Source organism: Anomaloglossus baeobatrachus, chromosome 6 (genome assembly GCF_048569485.1).
Source record: "Anomaloglossus baeobatrachus isolate aAnoBae1 chromosome 6, aAnoBae1.hap1, whole genome shotgun sequence".
Classification (NCBI taxonomy): Eukaryota; Metazoa; Chordata; class Amphibia; order Anura; family Aromobatidae; genus Anomaloglossus; species Anomaloglossus baeobatrachus.
In genome coordinates this window covers 46,463,085-46,481,537 of record NC_134358.1, presented here as the reverse complement: position 1 = coordinate 46,481,537, position 18,453 = coordinate 46,463,085, and positions in this window count along the sequence as shown.

Genomic DNA, 18,453 nt, shown 5'->3' with positions numbered 1-18,453 from the left:
AACTAACTGCACACACCATCAGCCCCAGACGTTCCCCTAACCTGCAGTGGCGGTCCCCACTGACCGCAAATCTGAGAGTGGCGTCACGATCAAAACCGAAGATTTCCTACCAGTGACGGAGATCCAGCAACGTGGAGTCCCTGAAGGTAACGCACCGACACCGACACACCACCTGTGGGGCTTCACACTGTCATCTGCCATTCAGCTCTGCTACATGGCTGTCTGTGTCTGCTGTTAGCGGTCATGTAGCAGAGCTGAATGGCAGATGACATAGTAAAAACGCATCCCTACACATTACACACGCTTGGCAAGTCAATAAATAAAAAAAAAAAAAAAAGGTGCCCAATGCATACGTCACAGAACACATGATCTAAAGGATCGCACACAAAATTGATCAATTTAACAGACTACTAACGCTCGTGTGACAGCAAATGAACGACCTACGTGCAATCTCATAAGATCCCGTATGCAACCTGGGCGTGTCACATCGCAAATGCGATTGTACAACTAATTGCAACGTGTAAAGCAGGCTTAAGAAATACACTACAGTTCAAAAGTTTAGGGTCGCTTAGATATTTCTTTATTTTTGAAAGAAAACCACATTTTGTTTCAATGAAGCGAACATATTAAACAGAAATCCACTCTATACATTGTTAATGTGGTAAATGACTATTCTAGCTGCAAACGTCTGTGTTTTTTTAATGCAATATCTACATAGGTGTATAGAGGCCCATTTCCAACAGCCACCACTCCAGTGCTCTAATGGTACATTGCGTTTGCTAACAGTGTTAGAATGATAATGGATGTTGAGAAATCCCTTGAAAACCCTTGTGCAAGTATGTTAGCACAGCTGAAAACAGTTTTGCTTATTAGAGAAGCTATAAAACTGACCTTCCTTTGAGCTATTTGAGAATCTGGAGCATTACATTTGTTGGTTCCATTAAACTCTCAAAATGGCCAAAAAAAGAGGAACTTTCATGTGAAACTCGACAGTCTATTCTTCCTCTTAGAAATGAAGGATATTCAATGTGAGAAATTGCCAAGAAACTGAAGATTTCCTACAACGGTGTGTACTACTCCCTTCAGAGGAAACCACAAACAGGCTCTAACCAGAGTAGAAAGGGAAGTGGGAGGCCGCGCTGCACAACTGAGCAACAAAACAAGGACATTAGAGTCTCTAGTTTGAGAAATCGACACCTTACAGGTCCTCAACTGGCAGCTTCATTATATAGTACCCGCAAAACGCCAGTGTCAACATCTACAGTGAAGAGGCGACTCTTGCTGGCCTTCAGGGCAGAGTGGCAAAGAAAAAGCCAAATCTGAGATAAATAAATAATAATAAATAAAAGGAAAAGATTAATATGGGCAAAAGAACACAGACATTGGACAGAGGAAGATTGGAAAAAAGTGTTATGGACAGACGAATCGAAGTTTGAGGTGTTTGGATCACACTAAAAAACATTTGTGAGACGCAGAACTACTGAAAAGATGCTAGAAGATTGCCTGATGCCATCTGTCAAGCATGGTGGAGGTAATGTGATGGTCTGTGGTTGCTTTGGTGCTGGTAAAGTGGGAGATTTGTACAAGGTAAAAAGGATTTTGAATAAGGAAGACTATCACTCTATTTTGCAACATCATGCCATATCCTGTGGACAGCGCTTGATTGGAGCCAATTTCATCCCACAACAATGACCCAAAGCACACCTCCAAATTGTGCATGAACTATTTAGGGAAGAAGCAGGCAGCTGGTATTCTATCTGTAATGGAGTGGCCAGCCCAGTTACCAGATCTCAACCCTATAGAGCTGTTGTGGGAGCAGCTTGACCGTATGGTGCGAAAAAAGTGCCCATCAAGCCAATCCAACTTGTGGGAGGGGGGAAGCATGGGGGGAAATATCTCCAGATTACCTCCGCAAATTAACAGCTAAAATGCCAAAGGTGTGCAAAGCTGGAATTGCTACAAAGGAGCATTCTGTGCCGAAAGCAAAGTGTGAAGAGAAAATTATTATTTCAAGTAATAATCATTATTTCTCACCTTGTCAATGTCTGGACGATATTTTCTATTCATTATGCAACTCATCTGATAAATAAAGTATGATTTTTCATAGAAAAGACAAAAGTGTCTGGGTAACCCCAAACGTTTGAACAGTAGTGTACATGGATGATTTTATAGGTCCTTTGAAAACCTCAGGGCATAGATAAACTCTATGTTGGAAAACCTGCATCAGGTTTTCAATTTCCATGTAGTACCCCCACAAGGGAAATGATGTATTGCATAGTTCACATTTTCATCAGAGTTTGCTAAGTATAGTATGAAGCCAGCTCAGGAGCTGAGCCTGGTTTATGTTTTGCATAGCCAATCATTTCAAGCATGAGGTATAATGGCATCCCTGATATAATTCAAACTGCAGCCTATCCTAGTTACGTATCATTATGGGCTGCGGACTGAAGGTATACAGCTCTAAAGTGTTGCATCTCAAATGAAAAGACCTGTATCACACATACCTCAGTCAGTGGATGGGAGCACAGGAAGTGATATGTGAAGAAATATACTGTATCTCTTCCTCGCTGCGCACAAGGTTATCTCTAGGATCCCCAGGTACTTCTCCTTAATGAAAATGAAAAAAGAAAAAGACAGGAACCGCCCAAAAAAAATGAAAACATTAATTTTATTGTAAAATGGATTAAAAAACAATGGAACAAATCCATATTAGTGTATAAGTAGACCAGATAAAGCGTCTACGTGTTTCAGGCAAAAACATGCTTTTAACCATGACTAAAGGCATGTTTTTGCCTGAAACGCATAGATGCAGACACTCATCTGGTCTACGTATACACTAATATGGATCTGTTCCATTGTTTTTAATCCATTTTTCAATAAAAGTAATATTTTAATTTTTATTTGGCGGTTGCTAGATGTTTCTTTTTTCATTTTCATTGTTTGCACCTGAATACCGGTCCAGGATTTCTGGGCACCCCATTCATCCATGACGATCTGGTGAGCTGTTTATTTGTTTTTTTCTGTTTAAGTACTTCTTAATATTTTTTTCATTTTCCATTTGGATGCAGTCAGTCTCTGTGCACCGTTGTAAACCTGCCAGACTGCTGGAAGAGGATGAAGTGGGTGATCTCATCCAGCACAATGTGGGTTAAAACATATTTCTTCACACATCATAGCTGTGTTCCTTGCCGCTGAGATATGTGTGATACAGCCCATTAGTTGACACACAGTTCTCGGGAGCTATATGTTTTCAGTCTGCAACTTGTACTGACGCATAACTAGGATCAACGGAAATGAATGAGCGATCAGACTGCTGATGTTTATAGTCCCCTAGGGGGACTAGTAAAATTAAAAAAAAAGTTAAAACAAAAGTTTTAAAAGATTAAAACAAAATAAAAAAATAAAAGTTCAAATCACACCCCATTCATCCCATTGAAAATTAAACAAAAAAAAAATAAAAATATACACACATTTGGTATCACAGTGTTCAGAAATGCCCGATCTATCAAAATATAAAATCAATTAATCTGATTAGTAAACTGCATAGCAGCAAAAGATTCTAAATGCCAAAATTACATTTTTTGTTTCTTACAAATTTTGCTCAAAATTCAGTAACAGGTGATCAAAATGGCGCATCTGCACAAAAATGGTACCATTAAAAATGACAGCTCGAGAAGCAGAAAAGAAGCCATCATTGAGTCCCATATCCCAAAAAAATTAGAACACCATGGGTCTCGGACAATGGCGCAAAAAGTACGCCACGTTTTTTGGACAAACATCTGAAATTTTTTCACCCCTTAGATAATAATAAACCTGTACATGTTTGGTATCTGTGAACTCGCACTGACCTGAAGGATCACACCAATACATGAGTATTACCATATAGTGAACACGGTGAATAAAATACCCCCAAAACAATCGTGCAATCACACCTTTTTTTGCAATTTATGCAGACTTGGATAATTTTTCCCATTTTTCAGAACACTATGTGGTAAAACTCATGGTTTAATTTAAGCGTACAACTTGTCCCGCAAAAATTAAGCCCTCATATGGCAAGATTGACGAAAAAATAAAAAAGTTACGGCTTTTAGAAAAAGGGGAGCAAAAAAAAAACCAAAAACGGAAAATTGCCTGGTCATGAAGGGGTTAAGACTAGATTGATATACAGGGAAGATGGGGTCATATCTCAGGAACAGAGAGGCGCATGAAGAAAAGAAAAACAACGCCGGATTCGGGAGAACAGTGGCATTTATACTACATACTAATAAATATTTATTGCAAGTGACATATCCTCCTTAGGGTACTATAAGGTCATTTTAGGCTCCATTATCCTATATTCTGATTACATAGTTATGTTTAAAAGCTGAAAATAACCGTTATTGGAGGTTAAAAAGATTTTTCCAAAATTTGCCAAGTCTCGCCAAAAAACCTTGAAGTAGTCGAATGTGGTCGTCTCATCACTAATATGGAACCGTAAACTCTTCTAGGAAGGACATAGCAATCACACATGGCATTGACCCGTCTGGGCTCAGGGCCAGGCCGCTTCACCTGAGAGCTATTAAAGACAACTGGCAGCGCTCCAGCTTACCCCGGCATCTGCTAAGTCAATGACAAGCATGATAATCTGTTAAAGATTTTCATTTTGGGGTCTTCACTGTTATTAAAGCTTTGAAGCAGAATGTAAAAGTTTGGAAAGGGGCAAATAGTTCTTAAAACAAAGATACGCTTAGTAATTCATCCTGAAAGCAGTTTATGTGGTTGTACGAGGATTGCCCCCCAGAGCTGTAGCATATGCTATGAGTAGGCAGCAAAAAATACCATCCCCATTGTTCTAATGTTAAACTGCACTTATTATGCTGCATAATGTATATATTTTGGGCAAACTAAGGTGGGAAAGGGCTTTTTGGGATTTGAAAACCTCAAGCATTATGAGAAAAAAAATATATTTTTAATTATTTTCAAATATTGTTTTAATTTGCATTCACTGTGTTCCAATTCATAGTTTATTTAATTGGAGCTCCCCCTAGTGGTGGTTGAAAGCAGCCAGAAATGAATCATCTAACTTTTTGGCTGTTGGAAGAGAAACAGAAGTTTTGGAGCACATCACATTTTTGGCTGGTTTTAACCATAAATCATAGTGAGCTCTCACTGGGTTCCAATTCATAATTAATTTCATCGGAGCTCCCCCTAGTGGTGGTTGAAAGCAGCCAGAATTTAATCATCTATCTTTTCGGCTGTTTGAAGGGAAGCACATCACATTTTTGGCTAATTTTAGCCATAAATCACAGCGAGCTCTCACTGTATTCCAATTCATAGTTCATATAATTGGAGCTCCCCCTAGTGGTGGTTGAAAGCAGCCAGAATTGAATAATCTAACGTTTTGGCTATTTGAAGGAGCACATCACATTTTTGGCTGGTTTTAGCCATAAATCACAGCAAGCTCTCACTGCACTCCAATTCATAGTTAAATTGGAGCTCCCCCTAGTGGTGGTTGAAAGCATCCAGAAATGAATAACCTAACATTTGACTGTTTGAAGGAAAGTACAAGTTTTGGAGCACATCACATTTTTGGCTGGTTTTCGCCATAAATCACAGAAGCTCTCACTGCATTCCAATTCATAGTTCATTTATCTGGAGCTCCCCCTAGTGGTGGTTGTAAACAGCCAGAAATGAATCAACTAACTTTTTGGCTGTTTGAAGGGAACCACAAGTTTTGGAGCACATCACATTTTTGTTTGGTTTTAGCCATAACTCACAGCAATTAAAAAAAAAATGTCCATAGATCCAAATGTGTGCAGGACCACATATTGATGAAGGTCACATCACTGTATCTGTGCAGATCTTCAAGCCAGTCATAGATCTGCAAAGAGGAGGTCAGTTTGAGCTGTTCTGTCCTGTTTTAGACAAAGATTTGGAGTCTGGACTGGTCTGGGGGTCAGTTATTTATGTAGGGGGTCTGAGCTCTGATGTCTCTACTTATGGGTCTAATCTGAAGACATGGAATTCTTCTGAGATCTGTGTATATCAATAGATCTGTTTTTTTGTTGTGATTAGGGATGACTAGAGATGAGCGGACTCGTGGAAGTTCAGTTTGGCGGGCTCAGACGAACTGAGACCTGAACCCCAATGGAAGTCACTGATTGTGCAGTTCGGGTCTCTGCCCACATGTATGCAGCCATAAACAAATCACCTATGTGAGATTTTTACCATTTTTTTTGTTTGGTGCATACTACATGCGATCACACCGCTGTTACCCCCAGTGTGAGCTGATCAATCACTGCAAGAGGCTCGCACTGGGCTAAGCATCAAGCATACCCGAGCACAGCGATTCTCGCATGAGTGGTTAATATACATAAAGCATGCGAACTCTTAACCCTTAGGCTCTGTGCCCACGTGGCATATTTTCATGCAGTTACGCTGCGATCTGCACCACAGCGTAACTGCATGCGCCCTGCGTCCCCAGCACAATCTATGACCTTGGGTTTGCTCATTTCTAGGGATGAGCAAAGCCAAACTGTAAAGTTTGAGGCTCGTACCAGACACCTAATATTTAGAAATGAGCGACCCGAGGTTCAGTGTTCATACCAACTACAGACTTTCCAAAAAAAGCAGAGTTCAGGTGCTTTATGTATGTAAACCACACACGTGAGCATCGCTGTGCTCGGATATGCTCGGTGCTTGCAGTGTTTCAATGGCTCACACTTGGGGTAACACAACAGCATGATTGGATGTAGTGTGCACCAAACAAAAAAAATGGAAAAACCCCATCCACCCACCCCCAGAAGTGATCTGTTTCTGGCTGGCTGCATGTGGGCAATTAGTGATTTCCAGTAGGGTTCAGGACAAGTCCGGGTTCCTTTAACTAAAACCCGATTGAACACACCAAACCGAACTTCCATGGGTCTGCTCATCTCTACTAGGGTTAGGTGCTTGAACACAGGCTTTTTATGGAAGCCCGTGGTTGAGTTTGGAGTTGGGATGCACAGCCAATCAACAAGCTTTTCGGCAGGTTGAAGATGCCTGGCCGCTGCTTGGAATTAAATAAATAAAAAACATTAAGTGGGGTCAACCCCTTTTTTTGATTAGCAGCCAAGTTAAAGCAGACAGCTGAGGGCTGATATTACCAGGATGGGAAGGTTCACGGTTATATGGCCCTTTCCAGCCTTAAAATTGGTACATCAGATTACATGCACCAATTATGGTGCTTTTCTCAGTTCTTCTCGATTGCCCTGGTGTGGTGGCTATCAGGGGTAATGGTTTTGGGGTTGATGTCAGTTGTGAATTGATAGCTGGCATCAAGACCTAGTATTAGTAATGGAGAGGCATCCACCAGACACTACCATTGGTAACCCAACAAATATATAGAGAAAAAAATACACACAAAAAAAATATGGAAAAAAAAACACTCCCTGACTCCTTCGTTCATCAATTCATTTAAAAATTTAAAAAAAAGCCACAAAGTATTTCAAAAATGGAAATCTGAAAGACATAAAAAGAAAGAATTAAATAAATAAAAACAAGAGACAGGCCCTCATTCATCACTTTATTAGCTCCCAAAAATACCCTGCAGGTCCAACATAATACATGGCAATCCCACGACGTCCGCTGATTCTGTCATATAACCTATGAAGCCTTATTCATTTCTCATGAGTGGTGACGTCAGTAATTAAGTAACATCATGAGATATTCCGGGTCTCATGCTGCCTTCAGCGTGACCCGGCGAGAGTGGTGAGGTCTTGCAAAGGGCAAAGTTACTGAGTTACTGACGTAACCGGGCATGAGAAATTCCAGGTTTGGCGCTGACCAGATGACACCTCTGGAGTCACTCCCGGTCAGCATCAGTCCCAGAGTCATCGCTCCTGAGATATGACTGTGAGTGACCTATGAAGTTTCATTCTCAGAACGAGACTCCATAGGTTCTTCTACAGAATCGATGGACGTCATGGGATCATCATGGATTTCGTCTGTGCTGCTGAGATTTTTTGGGAGCTAATAAAGTGGTGAATGAGGGACTGTCTCTTGTTCTTACTTCTCTAATTCTCTTTTTATGTCTTTCAGTTTTCCCTTTTTAGACTACTTTGGATTTGGTAGATTACTTCGAAATCTTCATGGCTTTTTTTTTTTAAATAAATTGGTGAACAAATGACTCAGGGAGTGTTTTTTTTAAAATAATTATTTTTGGCATGTGTTTTTTTCTCTTTATACTTGCTGGGTTAATAATGGGGGTGTCTGATAGATGCCTCTCCAATACCAACCCCTGGGCTTGATGCCAGCTGTCATTAAACAGCTGACATCAACATCCAAAAAGATTACCCAGATTGCCACCGCATAAGAGCAATCAGTAAAACAGGGGCAAAGCACCAGAATTGGCACATCTAATCTGATGTGAAAATTTTGGAGTGGCTGAGTGCTGCAATTTTTAGGATGGAAAGGGCCAAATAACCATGGACCTTGCCAGCCTGATAATATCAGCCTCCAGCTGTCTGCTTTACCTTAGCTGGTTATCAAAAATAGGGGGGACCCCACATTGTTTATTAAGTTATGTATTTTTTTTTAGCTTAAAGCAGGCTAAACACCCTTAAGTGCAACATGAAAGGCACTAAAAGGTGCAAGTTTATAATATGTAGGGATGTGGGATATTATATAGCTGCAGGCTCTCTACCTTTTCTATCTATTCTATTTACTTTATAATGCTTTAGGTACTTTAAAAAAAACCACGTGCATCAAAAACTCATGAAAAAAAAATATTTGTTTTGCTTTGTGGGGAAACCCTGAAAACAGGCTCTGTGGGGGCATATAATTGACATTTCCTTATCCACATTTGTTTGCAGGGCAATTATCCTGCTTTTATCCCCACTTTGCTTCCTTTTGCAGCCCCCTAACCCTTACTACAACCATTTAAAGCACAACAGTTCTGGTCCCCATTGATGTCTATGTAGTTCGGGTTCAAATTCGAGTCAAGTTCATGGACCGATCAGCGGGCAAAATGCAGTCAGGTGGGTAACGATCTTCTTCAGCAAACTCACACTCTTCCAGTAGAAAACAAAAAAACAGCAGGGAACTGACAACAGTATCATGGGTGCCCAATGCTCATTAATCCACCCACCTCTTGCAAGTTAAAAATATTGGACCTCCACACAATTGGAAAGAGGACACAGCCAACCAGGGCATGATCTATGTCGATGGCACAAATTGAAATTCATAAGTTAATCTAACATCATGTTTGATGTATACCAACATCTACCATCCAGTCGTGATTAGAGGTAATCTAATGGATCCGTATCTCATTGAATTTGTTTCACATTTCCCTAAAAATTCTGATTCTGGAAAATCCCAAATTTTGGGGATTCAGCCACTGTTTTGTCTTGTATTGATGACTGGTAAGAGTCCTGTCTTTACGTCGCCTCTGCCGCCGCCCCATAGTCTTTTGTCCTGGTCTTCATTTCTTCCTCTGCTGAGGCCAATGATTGGTTTCAAGTGGTCACATAGGGGGTGATGCCCTTCACTGACAATCATGCGTCTTATATTTCCAGATGACCCCTTAAATCCTTATATATTGGTCTTTGGACACACCTGCCACCCTAGGTACAGGGAAGTACCAAGCAAATGGCGAATGGGAAAGGAAACCCTGTGTCTAGGGAAGGAGGAGATGATGACCCCTGGCCAAGCCTACCACTGGGCCCTGGGTTCCCTCACCACCTTAAATAGGTTCTGAACCTATGCACCGAGCCGGAAACCTGACCCTAAGTTGACCCTGATCTGGGCCCTAGGTAGGGATCGGATGGGATGAGCTCTTTGTCATCCACACCATCATTGAACATCTATACCCCAGTCAGGGCTCCTGAAGAACCTGAAACACAGGAGAAACACGTTGAGGCTGTTCCTGCATTATCACATCTAAAAAGGGAAGTTTTAGATTTTTTTCTCTTTTTTATGGTCTGACCCTAAGCTCTGGTTTTTGATTATTTTTTTGGTTGAGTCTCCTTGGGTGCTGTGTGCGCACCGGTAACCCAGGTTGGTCTATGCCTTCATGATTGGTCTATTATGACACAGCGTGATATGTGGTTATTGGATATGTTTGTTATTAGCTTGGGAGCTTAGTTATTTACCTTTGTTCAGTTTTTTGAATTTTGTGGATTATGTAGCCATCGGTAGGACTTGTAGTCTAGGGACTTATTAGGGTCTCCAAGGGTGAGCCATCGGTGAACGGGAGTGTCATTTGCGTTTATTAGGGCGCTGACCTCTGCAGCAAGGTAGGGAGAGAACTTAGGGGCAGATCTAGGGCCCTTTTAGATTTATCACATCTTCTGGCGTCATTTCACCCACAAGTGTCCTTCGATTATTAATTGTTTGGCGTGTTTTTCTCACATATATCTTTTCATTATGATTTTAAACTTATTTAATAAAAATTGTGATTTTAGGAATTTTTCTTTTTGTTAATTACTCTTCGTCAACCCCACAAAACACTAAAGGACACACAGGGATAACAAACAAGGGAAACCAACAATCAATATATCTCTAGACAACTTAATAAGAAGTTCAGCAAAGAGCAGCAAAGATCCTATTGATGAGTGCAAGCTGCCTGATTGCATCCAGAGCTTGTGAAGGAACTGAATATCACCAGCACAAGTCCAGGGAAAATGAGAGTATTTAAACCCAAGGGGAAATACAGATGATCAGCAGCTGAAGGGAAGAAGAGCTCTGCTGGTTCCTAAAGGGAAAAGGATGAAAACCCTGCAGAGTAGATACCTAATACACTGAATACGGACAGCAGGAATAATAGAAAGTCAGGGAGCATTCTGCACACCCGTGACAACACCTTAGAGCATATTAAACGTCTTTTCCCTGTAATCGGTACACTTTAGGTTTCGACTGATTTTACTTTAATTGGATCAAATTTGCCGAATCCAGAATTTCAACTTTTGCGAGATTCTCTCATCTCCAGTCGTTAAGTATGACCCTGAAATTCATCAGTACAGCAATATATATTGTAAGAATACTGATGTTGTACCCCCGTAGTCCCTGAAGATCATGCGGTGGAAACATATGAAATTCATCTTCAGCTAGAAGTCATGCAAAACACTTTAAACATCAATTTATAATTACACTTTCCAAATCATTTCACTAATGAGAATAATTTGTAGCAATAGAGAGAATACAGATCTGTTCTAGTGTGATATCTTATTACCTAGCACGTCGAATATTGCTCTAATTGATGGAGGGGCTCGGAGCCCCTCTGACCTGTTGCCCCATGATTACCCTTCACTTGTTTCTGTTGTATCTGGCTAAATATAATTTTTTTCCTTTGGAGTATTTGTGAAAAAATAATTTTTTACGCATTTGGGTTGGCGCCCCTGCTATTCTCCCCTTCCATAGCAGCCATATATTGTGTCAAGTATTGAAGATGGGAAACCGCTGATTCTTACTCATCAGCGTAGAGTTTATATGTTCTCCCCATTCATTGTTTTTTATCGGCTTTCACCCCAAAATACACGTTGTTACCATAAAAGGATTTATATTGTTGGCACCATCGGAGGGGTCTGTTGCCTTTGAGATAAATGTGGGTCCCATCTAGAGGTGAGGGAATAAATTCCAGTGAAATTGAAATATGCTCAATTTTTTTTAAAAAACATCTGCATTCGCAAAAATGTAATTTTTGTCTTTTGCTTATGTAAGAGTGGTGGAGTAATGTTGTCGCGTTCCTACCTCTGAGGACACCAATTGTGTTGTGTAGTGTAATATGAATAATGTTTTGTGTCTTTTGTACTGTGATATATTGTAATGTGTTCTTGTGTAAGGTATAGTGTAAATCTGTGATTTGTAGTGTTGATAATTTGTAATGTGAAGTATGACATAGCACTTCTATAAAAAGTTATTGGGCCATAGAGAAAGCAACAGTTAAGCTGTGGGACTAGTCCACAATGGAAGGGGTCAGTTCCCAGGGTAAGTGACGGTTCATTCTAAAACAGTGAGTTGAGTTTAGTGAGATAAGATCTACTGAGCGACAGCTACGAACAGATAGTCTGTAAGAAGTAAAGGTCGCATATAGTGGGTGGCTTGTTGTAGAATGGGAAGAAAGGAGACTGGAGTGGAGAAAATGTGAACCTTGACAGCGGACTGAGACATGAAGTATGAACAGTGTTTAAACAAGACAACAACCCTCGAATGGAATGGCTCCAGACAATAGGAGCTTAAGGACAGGACTATAGTGGCCAGGCCCATTAGCAGTCAAGGTAACAGGTTTGTCCTACTGGAGTTTGTCTGAATTTGGCTTCTTCAAACAGATTCTCCCTGAGCGTCTGAGAGTGCAAAGCTCTATTCTGAGCATGGTGATGGGACCCCTGATCCTCACCGCTGTAAGGAGACTAGACGTATAGCCACTGCAAGGGAAAGTGACCTTCACCAGTTGTCCTGTAATGCTTGGTTGGGTTATACTGGAAATCACTAGACCTGTATAACCTGAAGCAACCCAGTAGAAAATAAGACAGTGTTTGAATATGCCTTGTAGAACTGTAACATTCTGGAAGATACACTACTCACAAAAAGTTAGAGATATTTGGCTTTCGGGTGAAATTTCAAGATGATCCTATATGCCCGCTAACATTTTGAGCTGAACTTAATGTGGCCTTCTCTAAACTTCCGATTGCACACGTCCAACTGTTCAATGTTGCAGGACTTGCTGTTCTCTAACAAAGAGCTTAAAGGGAACCTGGAGAAGAATTTTCGCAATTAAACTAAAAGATTCCCCTTCTGCAGCTCCTGGGCTGCATTCTAGAAAGGTTCCTCTTGCTATTGTGCCCCCTTTGAAACCTAAATAAATACTTTATAAATTCTTACCTTTTTGTATGCAAATGTGTTTTTATGGTCACGGGGGCGGGCTGTATTTAGTCCGTTATTCCCCCTCCTGCCGCTGTACGCCGTCCCCCATTGCTCATTTACATACACGAGGACGCCCTCCTCATGTAACTTTGTCCTCCCGAGGTCTCGCGCATGCCCAGTGGCACTCTCGCGGGACTGAGCACTGCGCAGTGTGAACGCTGGTGAGGTGATTGCACAGGCACAAAATTATGGGCGGCGCTGTGATGGTCATCAGCAGCATCATCCAAGTACCCGCCCATAATGTCGTGCCCGCGCTTTTCCCTCTGCCTCCACCGTTATGCGCAAGCGCTGGCCATATGAACCACGTTACCTATTACCGCAGGCGCGAGATTATGGGCGGCGCTGTGATTGTCATCAGCAGCGTCATCCAAGTACCTGCCCATAATCTCGTGCCCGCGGTAATAGGTAACGTGGTTCATATGGCCAGCGCTTGCGCATAACAGTGGAGTGGAGGCAGAGGGAAAAGCGCGGGCACGAGATCATGGGCGGGTACTTGGATGACGCTGCTGATGACAATCACAGCGCCGCCCATAATCTCGCGTCTGCGCAATCACCTCACTAGCGGTCACACTGCACAGTGCTCAGTCCCGCGAGAGTGCCACAGGGCATACGCGAGACCTCGGGAGGACAGTTACATGAGGAAGGCGTCCTCATGTATGTAAATGAGCAATGGGGGACGGCGTACAGCGGCAGGAGCGGGAATAACAGACTAAATACAGCCCGCCCCCGTGACCATAAAAACACATTTGCATACAAAAAGGTAAGAATTTATAAAGTATTTATTTAGGTCTCAAAGGGGGCACAATAGCAACAGGAACCTTTCCAGAATGCAGCCCAGGAGCTGTAGAAGGGGAATCTTTTAGGTTTATTGTGAAATTTCTGCTGACAGGTTCCCTTTAATGGCAAAATTCACAACAGGTGTTTGATTCAATTGCCATTAAATTTTGGTTATTCAATAAGCATTGACCAAGATGACACCTAACAAAATCAATAGTACTGCGCCATTGTAAGGTTTCAAGCTGGATGTTCTCAAACAGAATATCACTGCAGTGTAAATTTTTTCCATAAATTTCACCTGAAAGTCAAATATCCCTAACTTTTCGTGAGCAGTATAAGTATCCGCTCTCTGAATTGTAAAGTTGCTACCAAGAATGAACCTTTGAGAAAACCGTTCTTTGAAATGAACTGCGGGTCTTCTTGTGAGTATGAGTCATCATCGAGTTTTCGGTAGCCGAAGTCAGGGACAGTATGCAGCCTGAAGGGGTTCACATCCTCTGTATAACTTGTCCGTTCCTTACCAAATCTTCAGATCGCCTCTACTTGTGTTGAAAACGCCAGTTCTTTCATGCCCTCTCCTGCTTTGATGAGGTCCCAGGAAGGTTCTGCGTGAGGGCACGAATGGTCGTAGCATCATGAAGCCGAGGCTCCTGGACGAAGCACTAAGGTTGCGAAACGCGCGTCGATTTTACAGGGAAACCGCTCCCTACCCTGCTTATTGGTATTTTACTTTTTCTATGTCACTTTACTGTTTTTCTTGTGATACATGATGCTCCAATGCCGCTTTTTCTCTCACTTATGAGAATTTGTTTAATTACCTATATACATAGTTTTGCATGCTGTTTTGGGATTTCATGTACTTCTAATTTTATTGAAGTTGGTCTAGATATTCACACACTTGTGTGATTCTGGGTTCCATTTATTTGTATTAGGGTGCTGCCGGATTTCCATAATTCATACCATCCGTCTCTTGGGTTGTTCCATTTTTATTATATTTTTATTTTGTTTAATAATGGATATTTGTAATTTTTTATCTTTATTAAAGTTGATGACATTGTCTATGAAATTAAACAAATAGAATCTAATCAGTCAATTATATTTATCCCCAAATTATGCCATTGAGAAAATATCTGCAGAAATGTTTTGACTCCTAAAATGCAACAATTAAAAGAATAAATGTATAAAAATTTGCTCAGCTCTTAAGGTCTAAACCAAATTTAGTTTTCAAAGGTTAAATGGTGTGTGACATTATTATGGCAAGAGTTAAAATAAGGTCGTAAAGATTTATCATAGATAATGTGCGACTGTGATAAATTTAGCAAGGTTTCGGCATGTGTCATCTATCCTAACTTCAAGACTGTGCCGAGTTCACACAACTGTACTTTACTCCGATTTTTGTCCTTTAAAAAAAGACATCAGACAGAGCACTGGAACCAATGTTATTCAATTGGGCTGTTCAGATAAACTTTTTTTAACAGGCCAAATCTGTGCATGAAAAAAATTCAGGTCTATGGGGGAACAAAAAAATCAGCTCATATAAATCAACCATATAGCATCCGATTTTTAGCAATATATTGCCATTTTGTAACATAGAAAACCATATCTTGTCAATGTTAATAGCTGAAGTATAGAATTGTATGCCATATGAAAAACAATTGAGATGAAATGTCAAACGGAGGTTTTTACAAACTTTGCCGACTGTCATGGTGGCGCTGGGATCTATTCAGACTACCGATTCTGACACTGCTTCATAACATCTCTGTTGTCTGTGGTCAGCGCAGGCAGACTCGGGTGTCGACCCACAGGTTGGTAGTTCATAGACAGGCTAGTAAGAGTTAATCTCTGCTGGTCTGCTTGATAGTCTCCTTTTATCACATGTTGTGGGAGATCCAATCACATCTGCTTCCTAGCTATATATGCTGGCTAGATTCTTCCTTCTATGGCAGCTATAGTTTATCTGGTGAGGTGTTGTGATCCAGACTAACTCGTGGTTGTAGTACTTGTTGCTATGTACAGTTGTGGAGTAACCTTTGTTGTCTTTTTGTTGTTATCTTCCTGCTCTTGCTTTTTTCCTCAGTCTCTGTTTGTTCCTGTGAGCTTACAGTGTGTCAGAGTTTTGGTTTTCCCCTGTCTGTCTTTATCCGTATTTCCATCTCACTCCTGTCTGTAACATCCCAGGTGGGAGGGGGGAATCAGATTAGTTCTGATTAGGATACTAGTCAGGCACCAGATTCAGTGATCTCCATAAGGGGGGGTAACCCTGAGATTAGTGATAGATTAGGGTCCCCTAGCGTGAAGGACAGTATAGGAGCCACTGTCCCTCGCTAATCTGCAGTCACATCGTGACATGAAAATCACTTAATAAGGCAATTCAGATGATTTTTAATACGCTTTTGTGAACTGAGCCAAATAATAAGTCTCCCTCCAATTTTATCCATATAATTCAATCATAGAATGGTAGAGTTGGAAGGGACCTCAATGGCCATTGGGTCCAACCCCCTGTGAGTGCAGGTTTTCCTAAATCATTCCAGCTATATGTTTATCCAGCTTGCGCTTGAACATTTTCATTGATGGAGAGCTCACCACCTACCGTGGTAGCCTGTTCCACTCCCTGACTGCCCTCACCACCTCCCGTGGTCGCCTGTTCCACTCCCTGACTACCCTCAGTGTCAGAAAGTTTTTCCTAATGTCTAATCTGAATCTTCTTCCTTTAAGCTTCATCTCATTGCTTCTTGTACTTCCTTGAGCTAATGAGAATAGGGTAGTTCTCTCTGCATTGTGACTTCCTTTCAGAATTTGTAGACCGCTATTAAGTCTCCTCTCAGCCTTCTCTTTTTCAAACTAAACATTCCTAGTTCTTTTAGCCGTTCTTCATATGACATGGTTTGCAGACCTTCTACCATCTTGGTTGCTCTTCTCTGGACTTGCTCCAACATATTGATGATTTTCTTGAATTTGGGCGCCCAGAAGTGTACACAGTATTCCAGGTGGGGTCTGACCAGGGCAGAGTATAGGGGACAAGGTTTTTGTCGTGGAGTATTGATGTGATATGACGGCACATAGGAAATAATAGCAGGCACAGTTCTGGTTGCAACCGGTAACACTTACTGTAAATCTGCAACAATATGAATTTACAAATTTGCTCAAATTTGTCCAGAAAATTAAATTTGCATCAAATTTCTTTAAAGGGCCCTTATTTCTTTAAAGTGCCTTATTATATTCTGAAGAATCTCCATAGGGTAAAAAAAAAAAAAAATAAGGGAGGAGATAGCTAAATATACTTTTGTTAGACTTTTTAACTCTTTTTTTGGTCCTTTTTGAAGCAGCAAAACAGCCGGATTGTTTAGAAAGGAATTACAAAAATTTATAATTTGCCTTAAAATGATTCACTCATGTCTAGTAACACCACTGTGTATATTTGTAAACTAGCAGTAGCACTCGGCGTTGCCTGGGATAGTAACTGTCTCTCTGTCTCTCTCACAGTTTCTGTCTGTGTATCGCTGTCTGTCTGTCTCTTTCCTTGTCTGTCTGTGTCTATGTCTCTGTCTGTCTATTTCTATCTCTGTCTGTCTTTGTATCAGTCTATCTGTCTCTATCTCTGTGTCTGTCTGTCTCTCTAGCTTTGTGTCTGTCTCTATGTCTGTGTCTGTCTGTCTCTCTCTTTCCCCGTTTGTCTCTATCCGGGTCTGTCTCTTTCCAGGTCTTTTTCTTTCTAAGTCTGTCTCTTTCCCCGTCTTTCTCTTTCCCCGTCTGTCTCTTTCCCCGTCTGTCTCTTTCCCCGTCTGTCTCTTTCCCCGTCTGTCTCTTTCCCCATCTGTCTCTTTCCCCGTCTGTCTCTTTCCCCATCTGTCTTTTTCCCCGTCTGTCTCTTTCCCCTTCTGTCTCTTTCCAGGTCTGTCTCTTTCCAGGTCTGTCTCTTTCCCCGTGTGTCTCTTTCCCCGTGTGTCTCTTTCCCCGTCTGTCTCTTTCCCCATCTGTCTCTTTCCCCATCTGTCTCTTTCCCCGTCTGTCTCTTTCCCCGTCTGTCTCTTTCCCCTTCTGTCTCTTTCCAGGTCTGTCTCTTTCCCCGTGTGTCTCTTTCCCCGTGTGTCTCTTTCTCCATCTGTCTCTTTCCACGTCTGTCTCTTTCCCCGTCTGTCTTTGTCTGTCTCTCTGTCTGTCTTTTTCCCCGTCTGTCTCTTTCCAGGTCTGTTCCTTTCCACATCTGTCTCTTTCCAGGACTGTCTCTTTCTCCATCTGTCTCTTTCCAGGTCTGTCTCTTTCAAGGTCTGCCTCTTTCAAGGTCTGTCTCTTTCCTTGACTCTCTTTCCCCATTAGTCTCTTTCCGTGTCTGTTTTTTTTGTCTCTCTGTCTGTCTCTTTCCAGATCTGTCTCTTTCCCCGTCTGCCTCTTTCTCTGTCTGTCTCTTTCCAGATCTGTCTCTTTCCCCGTCTGCCTCTTTCTCTGTCTGTCTCTTTCCAGATCTGTCTCTTTCCCCGTCTGTCTCTTTCTCTGTCTGTCCCTGTCTGTTTCTTTCCTTGTCTGCCTCTTACGCTGTCTGTGTCTATGTCTGTTTGTCTCTGTCTGTCTCTCTCTATCTGTCTCCCCAATGACATCTTATTACCTCAAACATAAGCTTCTTATACTAACAATGTCTTTTGTTCCTATAGCAACCAATCACAGTTGCTATTAAAACTAGTAGTTCCAGGCTCCCTTTACTTTAATGGAGGCATGTTTTTTGGAGAGTAACTGTAAAGCGCGGTGTTAAATTTTCCTGTTAAAACATAGTCTATGATGTTCCCTGGGACACATGAGGCG